Source organism: Nelumbo nucifera, chromosome 3 (genome assembly GCF_055504915.1).
Source record: "Nelumbo nucifera cultivar China Antique chromosome 3, China Antique-T2T, whole genome shotgun sequence".
NCBI lineage: Eukaryota > Viridiplantae > Streptophyta > Magnoliopsida > Proteales > Nelumbonaceae > Nelumbo > Nelumbo nucifera.
Genome location: NC_142651.1, coordinates 93114252 through 93133752, shown reverse-complemented (window position 1 = coordinate 93133752; position 19501 = coordinate 93114252). Strand labels below are relative to the sequence as shown.

The 19501-nt window shown below is 40.6% G+C and overlaps 1 pseudogene across 1 annotated transcript; it reads left to right on the top strand.

The window, feature by feature from the left end:
- The first annotated feature begins 3296 nt into the window (after window positions 1-3296).
- Window positions 3297-18230, top strand: LOC104590733 (putative leucine-rich repeat receptor-like serine/threonine-protein kinase At3g14840; annotated as a pseudogene). Its single transcript, XR_016083838.1, has 9 exons — window positions 3297-3360; window positions 4364-4737; window positions 4816-5014; window positions 15734-15880; window positions 16288-16406; window positions 16518-16728; window positions 16832-17069; window positions 17443-17590; window positions 17681-18230. The product of XR_016083838.1 is annotated as a putative leucine-rich repeat receptor-like serine/threonine-protein kinase At3g14840 (transcript).
- Window positions 18231-19501: the final 1271 nt, after the last annotated feature.

Sequence of the window (19501 nt, the reverse complement as noted above, 5' to 3'; positions counted from 1 at the left end):
AAAGACTGCTCCCACTGAAGATGGCGCAGTGCAGGATGGAGCAGAATCAGCAGTGTTCTTCTCCAAGAACTCTGACCTTCACAAGAATCAGCAGGATGGCACGTGAGCACAGCTTCCTATCAATTCTTTCTCAAAGAACTGATGTCAAGATCCAATCTTGACTTCTCCCACAGCTAGAGATCGAACTGGCAAACAGGGCGGCAAGAACAGGGAGGCGGCAAGAGAGTATTCGTAGGGTGCAGAATTCTCTCTTCTTGATTTCAGCACTTAAGAAAATCTGATGATCTGTGTGTGTCTCTAAAGGCTGCCGCCCCCTCCTTTTGTTAACCTAAAAGATCAGCTCCTAATCCAATTAGGTGCTACTTATCCAAATCATACTTGGATAAGATCTCTCTTTAGGTGATAGGGATAAACCCTTATCTTATCTGCATATTAGATTAGCTTTCTCCTAATCTCATTAGGAGGTTTCTAGATCTGAATCACATTCAGATCTGGACTCTCTGAGTGGATAGGGTCAAGACCCTATCCTATCTGCTAATCCATCTCAGAATTCGCCCCATAATTAACTAATTAAATAGCACAGTTCGAAATGGGCTTTAGGCCCATTAAGCTTATGTGCTCACTTAACCTTCCTAACTGCTGCCCAGTTGGGCTTCCTTGTATGGTGTGGGACCCAAGCATTGATCTACACATCAGCCACATGGGTTCGGCCCAGCCTTTGTTATAAGGCCTGGCCGAATACACCGTTATGGACAGTGCACCCCCTGAAACCCATTAAATGGGCTCTATGGGCCCAACACTTACCCTAAGTGGTCCCTGGGCCAAGCCACCTTGTAACACCCAGGGACTGTGGGCAGATGCAAGATTAGCCCATTAGGTATTATCCTCGATGGTCTTACACTCAACCTCTCAGCCCTTAGAAACCATAATATATATACTTTTATATCTCATATAAAATATACTTTGCAAAAACAAATCTCAACGATTGAAATCGGCTGCCGGCAGTCTTGGTTTCCATCAGTGAGAGTGCATCCCCGATCATTACCTTTGTCCGACAAAGGGGCTGATCCTGTCACTATGATCACCCACTCAGATGAATTCTCGGACTGTCCCAACATACCCAGGTTTTGACCCCCGCTAAGGATCTCACTGATTGGTACATCAAAGATAGCCCAATCCGACACCTAGTGTAGTATCATAATCGAGTCTAGGGGTCGGGTGTAACTTTCCAGTTTTGCCCATCAATCTCCAAGGTCCAGGGCAATACTGGAAATCTGGTCCAGTTCAAAGATTCAATTAATCCTACACTGTATGTGCCTAGGGTCTCACCCTGGCAGCTGAGACAGGCCACCCCAACCGACTTGGTGGCACCAGAGTGTCAGCCTTGGCAGGATAGGTCTCCCCAGACCGACCCACCGGCTGTGAACATTCTAAACTAACACGAGTCTCATTAAGTGTCCAGTTTAAGGGGATTACACAGAAACATACCAAGGGAACATGAATCAAATATGCACTTTTATTCATTTACAATAAACTCATAAAGTACATCATTCTGATTGAAGCTAAGGGCATACAAAACTGTCTAACACTCCTCATCTCTTCCACACTCTCATTTGCAATGAGGATCTGATTTATAATTTGTCTATCCTGTACAAAGGCTCCTTGTACTTGGCTAATGAGAGAAGGGAGAACTGCTTTGATCCTCCTAGAGAGCACTTCTACCAAAATCTTATAGATGCTAGTCACCAAGCTGATTGGCCGAAAATCTTTGGGGTGTTTGGCATCAGTCTTTTTAGGAACTATAGCTAGAAAAGTGGCATTGATTCCAGGACTCACAATATGTTTATCCTCAAATTCTCTAATGGCTCCAGTTAAATCTTCTTTAACCAATCAATTCTGTCAAGTATTTCCTATAAACAACTTTTAAGAAGCCTGAGAATACATATCTTGAGCCAGTTGAGATGAACCCATACCTATTAAAAAATCATGAGACAAATTCTACAAGTACAAAATTCCTTGAGGATCAAAACCTCAAAGAAACCCCCCCCCCCAAAAAAAGAAAAACAACTTAATCATCAGACTGTTGTCCTCAAAAGGGGCCATTTCTATAAGGGTGAGAATGCAGATTGAAGTCTGTGAGTGGCCACTTAGTGCAAAAAAAAAGGTAAGGTCCATATCCAGTCCACTCTTCCTGAGACCCCAGATAGCTCGGACCAACATTGGGTAATGGCATTTTTTATTTTTATCATCAAAATGCAACAATGTTCACTGGAAAACAGGCCATATAATGTCCCAAAGCAGTCGTGTGGATCAGAGTTCCACATACAAGAAGAAAATCCCAAAACAGCCATATAATGTCCCTTTCAAAACCATTGTTATCATAAAAAATTGCTTATAACTTCAGAGATCAATGGTCTGAAGTGATTTCTGATCCATTAAATTTTAAAAACAAACCAGTTGAAGCACCTTTAACACCTCGATAAATGGTTAAAAAATTTATCTATACCTTATAATATTGTTTCCCACCATATACCAGAAGTTTAACTTGTTTTGATTGATCAATCAAAAGTGGTCTCATCTCAAGCACAAAATACCAGTTCAAACAATCCAGAATGTTGACAGACTTCTTTTCAACCAAACACTAGAAAACCATGTCAACACATAGAAGAGAGGAAACTAAACAAGAAAAGTAAAAGAAAGTAAAAACATTGAAGACAAAGATCTTAGAGGTTCAAAGTATCGGTACACCCTGATACGTTGGAAGGGGCTTACCGACATTTTGAACCTTGTGCATGGAATTTTTTAGTTTTTTTTTTTCAAAACTAGGTCAGGGAGTCGGTTTTAGGCCTGCCTACTCCCTGAAAATAACCAAATTCTCAAAAACACCTTATTTAGAGTATCACCAGCCTGTCGATACAATACAATACACCCAATACGGGGTGTATCAAGTCAAATTTTGAAACTTGGATCTACCTGGTTCAGTCTAAATGCCTATGTCCATCGGAGAGGAGGAGATCAATAGACTATATAAAAAAATGGAGATATATATCTCCAAAATCAGGGTCAATTTCTCACTGTCTCTCAGCCCTAATACCTCCCATCATTGTCTTAAATAAACCCAAAACATAACAGTTCCAGAATCACATGCAAGGCCCCTTAAATTCCAGAACTACACCATTTGCCCTAGACATTTAACAACAATATAAAAATACTTCTATGATGTCCAACGTTTTTTTATTTGTCTGTTACATGGTAACTCTTTCAAAGTATGATATTATGAAGCTAATTTGATTTTGATGTGTTATTTATCTAGAGTTGGAGCAGTCCCATGCCTGAAAAGCTCTCAATGTCCAGAAAAAAGTATGTTCTTTTGAAACTAGAAAAATGGAATTTTTCCTTCAAATTTTTTGCTTTAATTTCATTTATGGCAATAGTATTTGATCCTATTCTGATCATTAACTTTTGTACATTATTGATAAAGAAATACTAGTGTTTTATTTTTCTTTATAATAAATTAGTGTCATCTGTAGCTAGATGGAGATGATATATAAGAACTAGTTTATTTTAAAGGCCCGATTACCTATTTCCAATAAGATTTCATTAAAAAGACTAGACTTTATGAATCAATAAAAAAGGGAAAAACAGCAGAAATTTTGACAAAAAAAAGTGAGAGAGAAACAGGAGGGAAGAGAAAGAAGAGCGAAGGAAAAGAAAAAAAAAAAAGAAAGGAGGGGAGAAAAAAGTGTGCTGCTTCCTCCTTACACGTAATTTATATTAAAAGAATAAAGTATGCACAATGGCCATCATACCCCTGGCCGTCACATACTTATAATAAAGTAACTAAATGTATAAAGATATAAAAGAAGTCTGGCCCAATAGGCCCATTACATAACCAGCCCATAAATAAAACAAATAAAAGAAGCTAAGGATATAAAGCTGTAGGCCCATATCTCAACAAAAGAACAAAGAGATACAAAACTAAGAAGTAGATTATAGAATTTCAGGATGGTTTTTTCATTTCTGGAAAGCCATTATATTTAACTTTCAGAATCAAACTATTCTAGGTCTAAAGACACAAGTGCTGAATTTAAATGGGAGGACTGCAAATGGGATAGCTGATTCCCTTGATAAGAAAGGAGTTATGAGGCAGCATTTGTTTTGGGCTGCTATGTAAGACTGAATGTAGTACTTTGGGCTGGAAGTCTTTCCCCTTTGTATTAACTCTATAAAATTTCTCCTTGCTGATAAAAAAAAAAAAATCCAGGCCTAATTTCAGTTCAAATTTCTATGCCATTTTTTCCTTGATTTGTCTACACAATTCTAATCTGTTTCTTTCTTTTTTCTCCTTTTCTTCTTGTGTTAGGATTGTATAAGCTCCATATAAATTGTGGTGGAAAAGAGGCAGAAGTTAATGGTAACAAATATGAAGCTGATCAAGCTGCAGGAGGGCCTTCAAAGTTTTTTAAAGTTAATTACTGGGCATTTAGCAGTACTGGTAGCTATGTGGACAATAATAACTACATAGATATTTATATAGCATCAAATACCTCAACACTCTCAATGGAAGACAGTGTATTGTACACAAATGCACGTGCTTCTCCCAACTCTCTCACTTATATTGCATACTGTCTTTTGAATGGGAGTTATACTGTGAAGCTCCATTTTGCGGAAATCATTTTTACAAATGAAAAAAACTATACCAGCCTTGGCAGGCGTGTATTCGATGTTTATATTCAGGTAGTTTACCATGTTTATATGGACATATAATTTCAATAGCTTTTAAAGTAAGGTTTAATTGCGATCAGTCTAATGCAGGGAAATCTGGTGCTGAAGGATTTCAATATAATGGATGAAGCAGGTGGAGCTGGTAAGGCAGTTATAAAAGAATTTCCCACAGTAAATGTGACAACTGACACTCTGGAAATTCGTTTCTATTGGGCTGGGAAGGGAACACAAAGAATCCCTTCTGCAGGAAACTATGGTCCTCTTGTATCAGCCATCTCTGTAGAGGCCAGTAAGTAGCATGCTTTTTCCAGAACTTGTTACAGTAAATGCTAGTTAACTAATTAAGTGTGAAACACTACTATTGGTTTATGTATATCTCAATGATGATGTGTTAAATATCTAAGGTATTTGGTTTAAATTGGATGATTTAGGCACATACCATTTTTGATAAAGCAGGGAGCACCCCTAATTATCACCAAAAATACATATTTTAAAAGACTAAAGCACCCTATTCATTTAATTTTATATTTATAAAACAGATATGTTTTGTATCTCTTTGATAAGAGTATGCCCAAATCAGCATCCAGGAAAATGAACATCAAAGAGGTGGTTAACCAAGACTTCCTACCCCTTTGGGGCACTAGAGGTGTAGTGATGCACAATGCTTTATCTATTTTACTTTTCTTATTGTTGTAAGTAGTAATATAAGTGGAATTATTGTCTGCTTTCCCTTCTTATGTTTCTTTTTTTTCTTTTTTTCTTTTTTTTGATAAGTGAAGAGTATTATATTATATTGAAATAGGGGAGAACCCCCAGGAACACATATACAAAGTATACTTGATCTGTAGAAAGACAAGATTGACACATGTAGAAGAGAAAGACACAGGTGAGAAGCCTGCTCAACAAAAAACAGCCCAGACTTCAAACTGATTTCCAAAAATAATCCTGCACCAATGATCACAATAAAAAATAATAAATAAATAAAGTCCCAGCCCTTGAACTCCTTTTGGAGGCTCAAAAGATGGTCAATGGGCCTATTTTAGTTTATGGACCTATTGTTATAGGGCCACAGGCCTATTTAAGTTCCTTTATAGGCCAACATCCTGACCCTCCTTATTAGACATGTTACTTTGATCTCTCCATTCTAAATCTTTCTTCTCATATGTTCTTGTTATTGGATCTGGTTTTTACTATAAATAGTGTCCTTTTTTGCTATAAATAGTAATTATAGGAATTTCTATAAATAGTAAGTTGGTGAGTTACTATTGTAATTTTCTTTTCCTAAAATAGTAATCATGTGTCATCCTTGAATTGTTTGATTCATAGAACTTTTGGAGGATCTTTTAGATTTCATGTGTTCGATGATGTCCTAGAGATTTTGATGAGTTACCGCTCACCTCGGAAGCCCCTTTGAGGGTGGCTTAACCTCCTGAAACAGAAGATGGGAGGGAAAGGGGAAAAGGTAGGAAGAAGATGACACTGAGAGAGATGAAAGGGATATTCATTCACGCCACTTATTACATGATCAGGGCCTTATATAGCTGGCCTACATGTATTCAATCATGAAGAGAATATCTTCTGGTGGCAGTGTAACTAACTCTAGAAGGCTCTGTCGCGTGTCATGCTAGCCTCTCTGTCTTCTAGTGAAATGCTGCTCAGTGGTGGCTTGCTCCACACCTATAGTTCGGTTCGGAGGGAGTGTTTGGGTCCCAACAATTCCTCCCCCCTTAGCATTGGCCTTGCCCTTAAGGTCTAGGTTTGGAAACCTCTCATTCAGCCTAAGATAAGGTTCCCAAGTAGCATCATCTGGAGGAAGCCCAGCCCATTCTACCTTAGCTTCTGGCACAACCTGACCACCTCGTCGAACCCAACGGAAATCCACAATTCTGACAGGCTCCGTGTCAATGTCCCCTTCTTCAGTGAATTGGGGTAAGTTGGGTGAGACAAGTGTATGATTTCCCACCGCCTTCTTAAGAAGTGAGATGTGAAACACTGGATGAAGCTTTGAGTTTGCAAGGAGGTCCAACCGATAAGCAACAGGGCCCACTCTCTCCAGAACCTTATAAGGCCCATAATACATGGGTGCTAACTTGTGCCAAGCCCATCTTACCACTGAGATCTGGCGGTAAGGTTGGAGCTTAAGGTAAACAAAGTCACCCACCTGAAATTCTAACAGGCGGTGGTATCATAGCGGGCCTTCATTCGCTGTTGGGCTTTTGTCAAGTTGGACTTAAGCAATCTAAGAATCTTGTCTCTCGCAAGTAGACGGGTCTCTACTTCTACCACCTTGGATGACCCATATTCATAAGGTAATATGGGAGGAGGTTCTCTGCCATAAAGAGCCTTGAAGGGTGTCATTCCAGTAGCCGACTGATAAGTCGAATTGTACCAGTATTTTGCCTATGGAAGCCAGTGAGCCCACTGTCGGGGCTTTTCCCCTACGAAACATCTAAGGTAGGCTTCCAAGCAACGATTAAGAACTTCAGTCTGCCCATCAGTCTACGGGTGATAACTCGTGGAGGGGTGCAGTTGGGTTACTTGCAACCAAAAATATTCCTTCCAGAATGAACTCAGGAAAGCAGGGTCTCAATCTGAGACAATGGATCTTGGGGTTCCATGTAGCTTGGCGACATCCCAGATGAAGATGGCAGCCACCATTGTTGTGGTGTAAGGGTGAGGTAATGCAGAGAAATGGCTATACTTGGTGAGACGGTCAACCACTACCATGATAACCTCCTTTCCTGCAGAATGAGGAAGACTCGTGATGAAGTCCATGGAAAGGTCTTCCCACACTTGATCTGGAATCTTGAGAGGTTGTAGAAGGCCAGTGGGAGACCGTGACTAGTATTTTTGTTGTTGGCAAGTTTGGCATTTGGATACATATTGTAATACATCCTTACGCATTCCTTCCCAATGATAATGGCTGTTGAGCCTCTTTACGGTCTGTAGTGAAGGGATGTGAGATCCATTGTATGGATGCCCGAATCTTGCGGAATAGAATGGGCGAATTTCAAAAATTTATCTCCATCCTACTGGGAATCGTATTCCCTGATTTAGAAAAATCATATTTTTCAAGGATCAATCTTGAACCAAGAACCGAACCAGATCTGAACAAAAACAGAAGGAGAGGGATATACCTGATACGGAGAAACAATATGTCCCAATGGAGGTGTTCACGCGCAAGGAAGGAACCAAAGACTGCTCCCACTGAAGATGGCACAGTGTAGGATGGAGCAGAATCAGCAACGTTTTTCAAAAGAAGCAGATCCTTTGCAAGAATCAGCTGGACGACACGTGAGCACGACTTCCAATTAGCCCTTTCACAAAGGACTGATATCAAGATCCAATCTTGATCACTCCCACTGAGAATAGGAGATCGAACTAGCAGATATGGCGGCGGCAAGAAAGAATTTTCGCAGAGGTGCTGAATTCTTTCTTCTGTGATTTCAGCTCTGAAGAGATTGTGAATTTGAATATCTTTAAAGGCTGCCGCCCCCTCCTCCTTTTATAAGCTTAAAGGGATCAGCTCCTAATCCCATTAGGAGTTGCTGATCCAAATCATATTTGGATCAGAATTCCCTTTAAGTGATAAGGGTAAACCCTTATCTTATCTGCAGATTAGATCAGCCCTTTCCTAATCCCATTAGGAGGTTTCTAAATCTGCTAATCTAATCTCAGAATTCGCCCCTCATTTAACTGATCAAATCAGCACAGTTCGAAATGGGCTTTAGGCCCAATAATGATATGTGCTCACTTAGCCTTCCAAACTGCTACCCAGTTGGGCTTTCTTGTATGGCGTGGGACCCAAACATTGATCTACACATCAGCCACATGGGTTCAGCCCAGCCTTTGTTACAAGGCCTGGCCGAATACACTGTTGTGGACAGTGCACCCCCTGAAACCCATCACATGGGCTCTATGGGCCCAACACTTACCCTAAGTTGTCCCTGGGCCCAGTCACCTTGTAACACCCAGGGACTGTGGGCAGATGCAAGATTAGCCCATCAGGTATTACCCTCAATGGTCTTACACTTAACCTCTCAGCCCATAATGATCAAACACTGCCCGACAAGAGAGGACCTCTCCCTCGGCTGCAAGGAACAGTGCTGCACTCTCTGCTCACATGGATCCTGGGAATTAAAACCTTTTGCAAACATTTAGAAACCGTAATATATATATGTATATCAGTATATAAATATATTTTGCATAAACAAAATTTTAACGATTGAAATCGGCTTCCGGCAGTCTTGGTTTCCATCAAAGAGAGTGCATTCCCGATCATTACCTTTGTCCGACAAAGGGGCTGATCCTGTCACTATGATCACCCCACTCAGATGAATTCTCGGACTATCCCAACATGCCTAGGTTTTGACCCCGGCTAAGGATCTCACTGATTGGCATATCAAAGACAGCCCAATCCGACACCTAGTGCAGTATCATAATCGAGTCTAGGGGTCAGGTGTAACTTTCCAGTTTTGCCCATCAATCTCCAAGGTCCAGGGCAATACTGAAAATCTAGTCCGGTTCAAAGATTCAATTAATCCTACACTGCATGTGCCTTGGGTCTCACCCTGGCGGCTGAGACAGGCCACCCCAACATTTGGTAGCACACCAGTGTCAGCTTTGGCAAGATAAATCTCCCCAGACTTATCCAACGGCTGTGAACATTCTAAACTAACACAAGTCTCATAAGTGTCCAGTTTAAGGGTATTACACAGAAACACACCACAAGAACATGAATCAAATATGTACTTTATTCAATTACAATAAATTCATAATGTACATCATTCTGATTGGAGCTAAGGGCATACAACTGTCTAACACGTAGCACCCCTGAGTACCCTCCCAAGGCAGAGTCATGAAACAACCTTAGCAGTTCAGCTTTGTGGGCCGAATTCTGGGCAACAAAAAGCTGACCCCTAAAGAAAAGATCAGGCCTCACAACTTGGTAACCAACAACTTGTAAAGGGTCTCGCCTCCACTTATCTCTAATGACCTGCAACTGCGTATCAAACCTGGCTTCTTGTCGTATAGCTTCAAACAAAGGGAAGCTGGGCTAAGAGCAGGTCAGATGGGCTAACTCTTCTAGTCATGACAAGGCATCAACTACTCTATTTGTGGGCCCCGACTTATATTCTATGAGGTAGTCAAAGCCCATCAGTTTACTAAGCCATTTTTGCTGCTCCGGGGTGTGCACCCTTTGCTCTGCTATGTACTTCAAACTTCGTTGGTCTGTCCTAATAACAAATTGGCGTCCCAATAGGTATGCACGCCACTTTTGCACTGCCATTACCACAGCCATCATTTCTTTGACATAAGTGGACTGACTTTGGTGAGCTGCTGAGAAAGCCTTGCTGAAATAAGCAATGGGCTGCCCTTTCTGCATCAAGATGGCCCCTACTCCAACACCCGATGCATCACATTCTATTTCAAAGGGCTGAGAGAAGTCTGGAAGAGTGAGGACTGGAGGGCTGGAAACTGCTGTCTTCAAGTCTTCAAAAGCCTGTTGGGCTTTATCAGTCCAACTGAAGGAATCCTTCTTTAATAGACGTGTTAGAGGGGCGTCCATATCCGGTAAGCCCAAGAAAGCCCCGCAGAGCCTTTACAGTAGTGGGCTTGGGCCACTTTTGAATGGCGTCTACCTTTTCTGGGTCTGCCATGACCCGACCTGCTGCAACCACATGGCTTAAGCACTGAATTTGTCCTTGTCCAAAGGAACACTTTGTCATTTTGGCATGTAACTGGTGCCCCTTTTAGAGTTGTGAGGGTGAGTTTCAGATGTTCCATATGTGTGTCCCAATCCCTGCTGTACACCAGAATATCATCGAAAAACACCAGAATAAATCGCCTTAGAAATGGCCTGAAGATGTCATTCATGAGGGCCTGAAAGGTGGAGGGGGCGTTGGTGAGTCCAAAAGGCATAACCAAAAACTCATAATGGCCATTGTGGGTCCTAAAGGCCGTCTTGTGGATGTCAGCCTGGTGGACCCGAATCTGATGATACTCGGACCACAGATCTAATTTGGAGAACACTCGTGCCTCTCCTAACTCATTCAGTAGTTCGTCAATGAGAAGTATAGGAAACTTGTCCTTTATAGTAATCTGATTCAAGGCCCGGTAATCTACGCAAAAGCGCCAACTACCGTCCTTCTTCTTTACTAAGAGTACAGGAGATGAAAAAGGGCTGGTACTGGTATGTATATGCCCTTTTTCCAATAGTTCTCTCACTGCCTTCTCAATTTCCAGCTTCTGAAAGTAAGGGTATCTATATGGCCTCACATTGGCCGGATTAGAACCGGTTAAGAGAGGTATCTGATGATCATGAGCCTGGGGTGGAGGTAATTGGTTCGGCTCCTCGAATACATAGCCAAACTGATCGAGTATCGACTGTAAGTTCCTGTGTTGGGCTTCAATGAGGTGAACACAGCCCTGGTTGTCTAGAATTGGGACTGTGGGCCGAATTCCTAAGTGCATAAATATGGGTTGGCCAGCATCCTTGGAGGCCCATATCATGGAGGCAAAAGTGTCACTTTGTTGACCAGGGGGTCGCACCCCTTGTAAATGACAAGACTGGCCATCTTGGTGAAAATCCATTGTCATTTTGGCCCAATCACATAGAGCAGGGCCCAGGCCACGCAACCAATGAACCCCCAAAATAATATCAGCCCCCGAGAAATCCAATGGGTGGTGATCCACTACAAAATTATGGCCCTATATGAGGATTTTCTCCTTACATACACCATTACACGACATCTGACTCCCATTAGCCACATGGATTGAAAAGAGAGGAGTGGGTTGTATGGTCGTACCTAGCTGCTTAGCCAAACGACAAGTGATGAAATTCAGGGTAGAGCCACTGTCAATCAAAATCATCACGGTCCGGCCCATCAATCTTCCTTCTATGCACATGGACTGAACAGAGTTGAGGCCCATGAGGGCGTGTAAGGAGATCTCGGCCCCGTCAGGTTCTGGCTCGTCTGGAATCAGTTCACAGTCAATTAAGTGCTCTGGGTCTGTCTCTTCCAGCTCTTCCTCTGTCTGTAGGAGAAACACCCGTTGGACCCGGAATTTATGGCCCGGTCCAAACTTATCATCACGGTTATAACAAAGGCCTTTCTCGCATTGGGCTTGCATCTCAGCCCATGAGAGACGTTTGAAAGGCATAGTGGTCCGGGGCAATATGGGCTTCTGATGATCACCATCTGGTTAAATGGACTGCTGATCGATCCGTGGAGGAGTCCTCAAATTCGGGTAGGTCGATTTGCTAGCTCTACGAAGGATGTCGATTCTTTCTTCTTGCAGGCGAGCCAATCCCACTGCAGCCATGACAGTCGCCGAATGGAGAGCCCTCACCTCCAGGCGGATATCCTCTCTAAGACCTCCCACAAAACATCCTACTAAGGCTTTCTCCGGCCAGCCGTGTACCCTGGTTGCCATCCGCTCGAACTCGAGCTGGTACTCTACTGTCATTCTAGTCTGCTTCAACCGGGTGATCAGCTCGTTGTAGTCCACGAACACCGTCGGCCCAAAGCGGATGCACAAAGCTTCAGTGAACTCCGCCCAAGTTACCTGGGGATGATTCTGGCGATACCACTGGAGCCATAGAATCGCATCTCCTTCTAGATGAATGGAAGCGATGGAGACACGCTGGTGTGCGGGAGTTTCGTGGTATTCGAAATATCTTTCTGCTCGGAAGATCTAAGGAATGGGATCTCCACCGGAATAGTTGGGAAAGTTGATCTTAGTGACTTTTCTGGTGGGGTAATCCCCTGTTCTTTGGCTACTGGAAGCAGAGGCTTCCGCTCCTGCTAGGTGATTGGTCTCGCCGAACTGTTGCTGAGAGACAAAGCTGGAGACGACCACTTTGAGTTCCTTGAGTTCGTTCAACACCTGGTGAAACCCAACCTCAAGCTGGTCGACCCTTTCATCCACGGTAGTGGAACGTGTATGTGGCATCGTGAAGCCCAGGATTTGGATAGCCTAGCTCTAATACCAATCTGATGAGTTACTGCTCACCTCGGAAGCCCCTTCGAGGGTGGCTTAACCTCCTGAAACAGAAGATGGGAGGGAAAGGGGAAAAGGTAGGAAGAAGATGACACTGAGAGAGATGAAAGGGATATTCATTCACGCCACTTATTACATGATCAGGGCCTTATATAGCTGGCCTACATGTATGCAATCATGAAGAGAATATCTTCTGGTGGCAGTGTAACTAACTCTGGGAGGCTCTATCATGTGTCACGCTAGCCTCTCTGTCTTCTAGTGAAATGCTGCTCGGTGGTGGCCTGCTCCACACCTATAGTTGGGTTTGGAGGGAGTGTTTGGGTCCCAACAGATTTTTCCCAAAAAGCTATGGAAAATCAAAGATTTACTTTAGTTTTAATTGTGGTCAGTGGGGATTGTTTTCTAGATGGTGATTTGGCTTTGTTTAATCAGTTGCATATTTCTAAAGAGGTAGGAAATGATAGACTTTTTGTGAAATAGGGAGCAAGAGTCCACCTCTTCTCCCTCTCTATTTTAGATGCAACTTATATTAGAACTATCCATACAGTGTTTTGGGAAGTGAGTTCTTGATCTGTTGGCTAATAATTGGAGATATATAATTCATTCTTGAATTGCCTGGTTTTAGATGATTTTTGGGGAACTAATTGAAAGTTGGTTGGTCTCAAGAGAAGATTGTTGAAACATTGCCCAAAAAAATCAAGAACCTAAGAAAGGCTTTTTTTTTCAGTCTATTGGGTGGAATCTACTATTATGCATAGATATTTCTAGCCTGTTTATATCATTCCAGAGTGGGTAATTTGGGTTTTTGAAGTTTCCAATGCCTTTGGAGTGTTTACACGTAGTCTTGTTCTGTGTACTATTGGGAAGAGCTCAGATGTCTAGTTAAAGGCTAGGGGAACATTAGATCTGACAATTACTAGATTGGGAAAGTGATTCTTTGGTAGTCCACTTATTTATTTCAGTTGACAAAACTCGGTATGCATGTCATTGACTTGTTCAAGTGTTTCCAGCACCAAGGTTTTTTGTGCCTTGCTGATGAAATTGTTGAAAGGTTATGATTTTTTCTTAAGGGGCAACCCGAACCTGAGTCTTTATTATAGGTCATTTATATTTTGTTTTGTTATCAGATTTTCATAATATTAGGTAGCTTAAGAGGAGTGTTGAAAGTAGTAATAGAAGTGGAATTATTGTCTGTTCTTTTTTTCTTTCTTACATTTCTCATTTAGTTTATGGACTTATTGTTATCGGGCCATGGGTTTGTTTTGGTTTTTATAGTCTTTTTTCACTGCTGCCTTACCAGGGCACATATGTAATTTTTCACATATTTCCAGCAACTATAAGAAAGTTTGCGGGGGAGGGGGAGGATCTCATTATGACCACCACAAATCTGATTTTATCCACCCCTCTTCTCTGTATCTTATTCTTCTCTCTTTTCTATTCTCTTTTAATACCAGATTTTGTTTATTCTTTGGTTAGTTGTTGAATTATTCGAAAATATATTAATAAAAGGAATGGAAAAGAGTAAAGAAACATGGGCTAGAAAAGTGCATTAATTAGTGTTTTTAAAGATGACCCAGAAATGGAATTGTTTTCCCTCTGGGTTGCAGGTCAATGGTTCAACCATTCAGGTCAAATGGGTCAACCCATGACACCATAAATCAGGTAATGAGCATATAAAAATAGATAAAAATGTAAAAAAAAATAAAGAAAATTTCAGAAATTGCAGAAAAAAGTTGGGCATGCCTCTAATAGCATATATTCATCATATTGAAGTGTGATAATGTGCATAGTGAGGTTAAAACAACAACAACCAAAAACAAAACACTGCTCCTGCAGTGCTATCATAATAAACCATTACATTTTACAAAAGGATCTTTGTATACAGAATATGTATTGTGACTTCTTCCTTTGAATAACATATGAATGGCCATCCATGGATGCAATCTTCCCACTATCCTCTGTAGAACACTGTCCACCGATGATTCCTTATCCTTGAATATCATTGAATTTCTTTCTTGCCACAGACCCCAAAAAAAACAGATGATGGAATCATATTGCATATGATTTTTCCCCTCTTACTCATTCCTTCAATCCTCCAGCCTTTTAAGAACTCAATCATAGATTGCAGGTAGGACCCCTTAACAGAAAACGTACCCAAAACCTTCTTCAAAATGGCAATGCAGAAAAAGATGGTTCACCAATTCAGCATTCTCTTCACAAAGCATAAATGGATGTCACAGCCAAAGATTTCCTTACGAGGTTATCCCTAGTAAGAATTCTATTCAAATGATTAGTATAAGATTCAACTGAACTTGCAGCAGCCCTCACTTTTACTTATGGAAATTTCTAAACATAAAAAACGAAACAGAAAAAAAGAAAATTACTGCCCACTACCCTTGGCCTGGTCAAATGGTCCAGTGATTGAACTGTTTGGGTCACTAGGTTGTTAATCAAGTCAATAATTTTTGCAAATAAACACTTCAGACACACCTTGAACCTTGGCCAGGTGATGGATTGACAGGTTTGACTGGACGATTTAACTGCAGGCTGAAAACATTGTCATTAATATTAAAAATAAGCGATATTGTGGTATTTTTGTAATTTACGTTTTCTGAAATAAACCATAAATGCAAGTTATAGTCAGTTGACTCATAATGGTTGTTTTGCTCTAACTTCTCTCTTCTTTTCATCTCTCTCTCTCTCTCTCTCTCTCTCTCTCTCTCTCTCTCTTCCCTCTTTTCTTTCTTAGAGTAAACCTTCATACAAAAAAACATTTTATTTAGATAATGTGAACCAGACTTTTTTTCTTTTGTTTTTCATTTTTTATGTTTCCCTTAATATGATTTGGATTTTCTTTATTTATTCTTTTTTAGTCAGTCAAGTATATTATTCCTTTCTCTGTATGATGTTGAGTTAGTTGGTTTGAATTTTAAACTTTTTTTTCACAATCACCTTATTAGATAATTATTTCTATCTGATCCTTTCCTTTTATTTATTTATGCAGACTTCCCACCTCCTCCAGATGGTAAAAGAACAATGTCTGCAGGTGTTGTGGCTGGAGTTGTGATCTCCATAGTAGGCTTTATCTTCTTGGTTTTAGGTTTTCTTTGGTGGAGAGGCTGTCTATGTAACAAGAGCACAATGAATAAAGGTCAGCAATATAAATCCTTGCAGACTTTTATATAAAAATGAATGACAATGTACAGGGAAAAAATACTTTTTAGAAAGAGTAGGCAATTTTAACTTCAAGTTCTCTTGAAATTTTTCTATCCTATTTAAATACATCTTATTTTTTCAACCATTATAGTCTTTGATTTTACTCACATTTGGTCTTTCCCCTGCAAAATATTTAGATTCCATACTAATCCTTTGAGTGGCAAGATGAAATACATGTAAATGTTCTTTTTTGTATTTCTTCTTTACTCACATGATTTTTGGCATTATGGTTGTGGATTATTTTGTGATAGAATTTAGTACAGAATGTAAGCTACTAGGTTCAATATAATTTGTTTTTACTTTTTTATAGACATTTCTCATCTAGCCTATCCACTTGGACAGATCTGATAGGTTTGGATGTGCAAACTGGATCCTTCACCTTAAGACAGATCAAAGATGCCACAAACAATTTTGATGATGGAAACAAAATAGGACAGGGTGGTTTTGGATCTGTGTACAAGGTATTCTACATTAAAACAACTTTTCTTCACCTGTTTACCTTTCATCCAAATTCAGGTATCTTTTAAATGTGAATTTAGATCCAAGAACTTTAACTTACTACTACATTGCAGGGTCTCCTATCAGATGGTACCCTTGTAGCAGTTAAGAAGCTTTCTTCAAAATCAAAGCAAGGAAATCGTGAATTTCTAAATGAGATAGGAATGATATCTGCCCTGCATCACCCTCATCTTGTAAAGATTTATGGTTGCTGTACTGAAGGAAATCAATTGCTGCTAGTATACGAGTACATGGAAAATAATAGCCTTGCCCGTGCCTTGTTTGGTAACCTCCACATCATTTGCTGAACTGATTTTTGAACCATAACCATTAGATCCTACCTGTCACAGATTAATTTATCTAATGTGTATGATCTGATAATGTTAAGGTCCTGAAGAATGCCACTTGAAATTGGATTGGCCAACTAGGTACAAGATATGCATTGGGATAGCAAGGGGTCTTGCTTATCTCCATGAAGAATCCACTTTGAAGATTGTACACAGAGACATCAAAGCTACTAACATTTTGCTTGATAAGGATTTGAACCCTAAGATATCTGACTTTGGCTTGGCCAAGCTTGATGAAGAGGAAAACACTCACATAAGCACTCGAGTTGCTGGAACCTTGTAAGTTGCCATGCTCCACAATCTGCTTACAGAATCATTATTAATAGTTTTGAGTACTAATTTAAATATTTTGGGTGAAAAAGAGAAAGAAAAGGAAATGGGACGTTTTATTTACTTTTTAATTAAAATTCAACAAACTTGATCCATACTGCAGAACTCCAGTTTTCTGAACTGCAATTATCTTTCAAGAGTAATAACTAAAACAAGAAAATTACTGAAACCAGTAGCACAGAAATAACCTTTAATGAATAAAGCAAGGCTTTTATGAGAGCCACTACCATTGGGAAGTGACTTACCAAATCCTTCATGGATAACTGGTCACATTTTGGTAAATAGTCTCAAATTTTCACATGTGATAATCTTGAATTTTCAGTGGATATATGGCACCAGAGTATGCGATGAGGGGTCATTTGACAGATAAAGCAGACATATACAGTTTTGGAATTGTTGCCTTGGAAATTGTCAGTGGGAAGAGCAACTCAGGTTTTAGGCCAGAGGAGGATGTTTATCTTCTTGATTGGGTAATTTGGACTCCAATATTTGTTTCTATTGTTCTTGATAAGCAGACTTTTTTATTTTGGTTTTTGTTCATTTTTTTATAATTCTTTCAGGTTCATATTCTGAAAGAGAAAGGTGCACTCATTGATATAGTCGATCCAATGTTAGGATCAGAATTTAATGAGGAACAGGTTGTGGGAATGATTAATGTGGCTCTCTTATGCACCAATCCCTCTGCATCACTTAGGCCCGCCATGTCATCTGTTGTGAGTATGCTTGAAGGCCAAGTCAGTATTCAGGAATTTGCTTCAGATGAGCTTCAAGGCTGCGATCAGACGTTATAAACAGAATCAAGATCAGAGCATTAGTGAGAGCCAGACACAGAGCATGTTGATTGATGGACCATGGAGTGGATCTACAGCTGCCCAAGATCTTTACCCAACCGATCTAGATTCAAGGTATTGGGATCACAGAGAATAGATTATGTACAATATTGTTTGTATGCTTACTATTTTTACATGATGATTTGAGACTTGGTATTAAACAGAATGGAATGACCAAACAGGATTCATGTAGCCGGCCCCATATAGTTGGGATAAGGTTTGGGTGATGATGATGATGTGTTAGTTTGGCAGCTTCTATAAAAACCTGGATTGCATGTTAGATTATTGTTGTGCTTGTTCATTTAAAAACAGCCTGCATAGTACTAGTTGTTCCCATCTATCTAGCTCTTGGGTGAAGCTCAACTTTGATTGCTGATGACCGGGCAACCTGGACCCCCTGACGTTCCAGTTCAGTATCTTCATTAGTGTACTCTAGTTGGCTTTCCCTTACTTAATCTTCTACTCTCTTCCCCTTTGCTATCAGCATTTTGGCCCACTATCCCCCATTGCAGCTGCTGTAATTCCCTATTGGGTCCCTTTCTTTTTCCTTGCTTTAAGTTATTACATCCTTAGGCTACGAACTTCCTTTGTGTTTTCTTTCCAGGCTCGAGATCCCATTGGTTCCACTACAGTGAATTCCTAGTTTCCCTATCATCTCTTTAATTTCAGTTACTTTTTGTTTTTCCTTTTATTGGCTTGCTGTAACTTTGGCTAGTGAAGTTTCCTTTGAACCAGAATTGCGACTGTGACTACTGGGATTGTCCAACAGTTGGCATTGTCAATCGCCTGAACCTGGAACACAAGGAAACAAATGGCTACAATGAGGTGGAAAGCCATAGTGATTAAAAAGACAAGTAGATTCGAGGTTTGAAGAAGTGCAAGGAAGGCTGAGGTTTGAAGAAGAGCAAGATCTGGATGAGGTTGTGTTCAAAGAGTGCGGTGAATTTCTTCCTCATCCATCCTCAGAACTTCTGTAAGTAGGCAACTGACTCCTGTACTCCGGATCAACTAAACAAACTTCTTCCAACAAATCAACGCACCCCCACTCCTTTCCTCCGTCAAGTAGAACTTTGGCTCTGGAAAATGCTACTTCCTGCGGGTCGACCTCTGTCTCTGTCTTATAGGAACTCATATCTTCATTTGAGTCCGACTCTTCTACTTCTCCGGAGCAGCTTGATGATGGGTACTCAAGTGCCGGTGAACGGAAGACTTATTTCCGACGAGATTTTAAGCTTGGGGAGTTTCAGGGAAGTCCCATCCGTTGTAAGTGGGAGTCAAAGAGAGTCTATGCTTGTGAGTACCTTAACGCATGCGAACATCTTGGGAGAGGTGGGTTCGGCTTGAGACAAGGCAGGGATTCTTAGCTAGATCATCTTTGTGCTGACGTGTCTTCCCCGAACCTGAAAGAAACACCTCTTTCTCTGAGCTGAACTTCTGAACTGAGGCTTCTTTTAAAATTTGAAAAGGCTTCCTAATCCGACTCTTTGATCTACTCTTTCTTGCTCCCTTTCTCTTTCTATTTCTCGATAGAGCAAAAACCCACCTATTCCT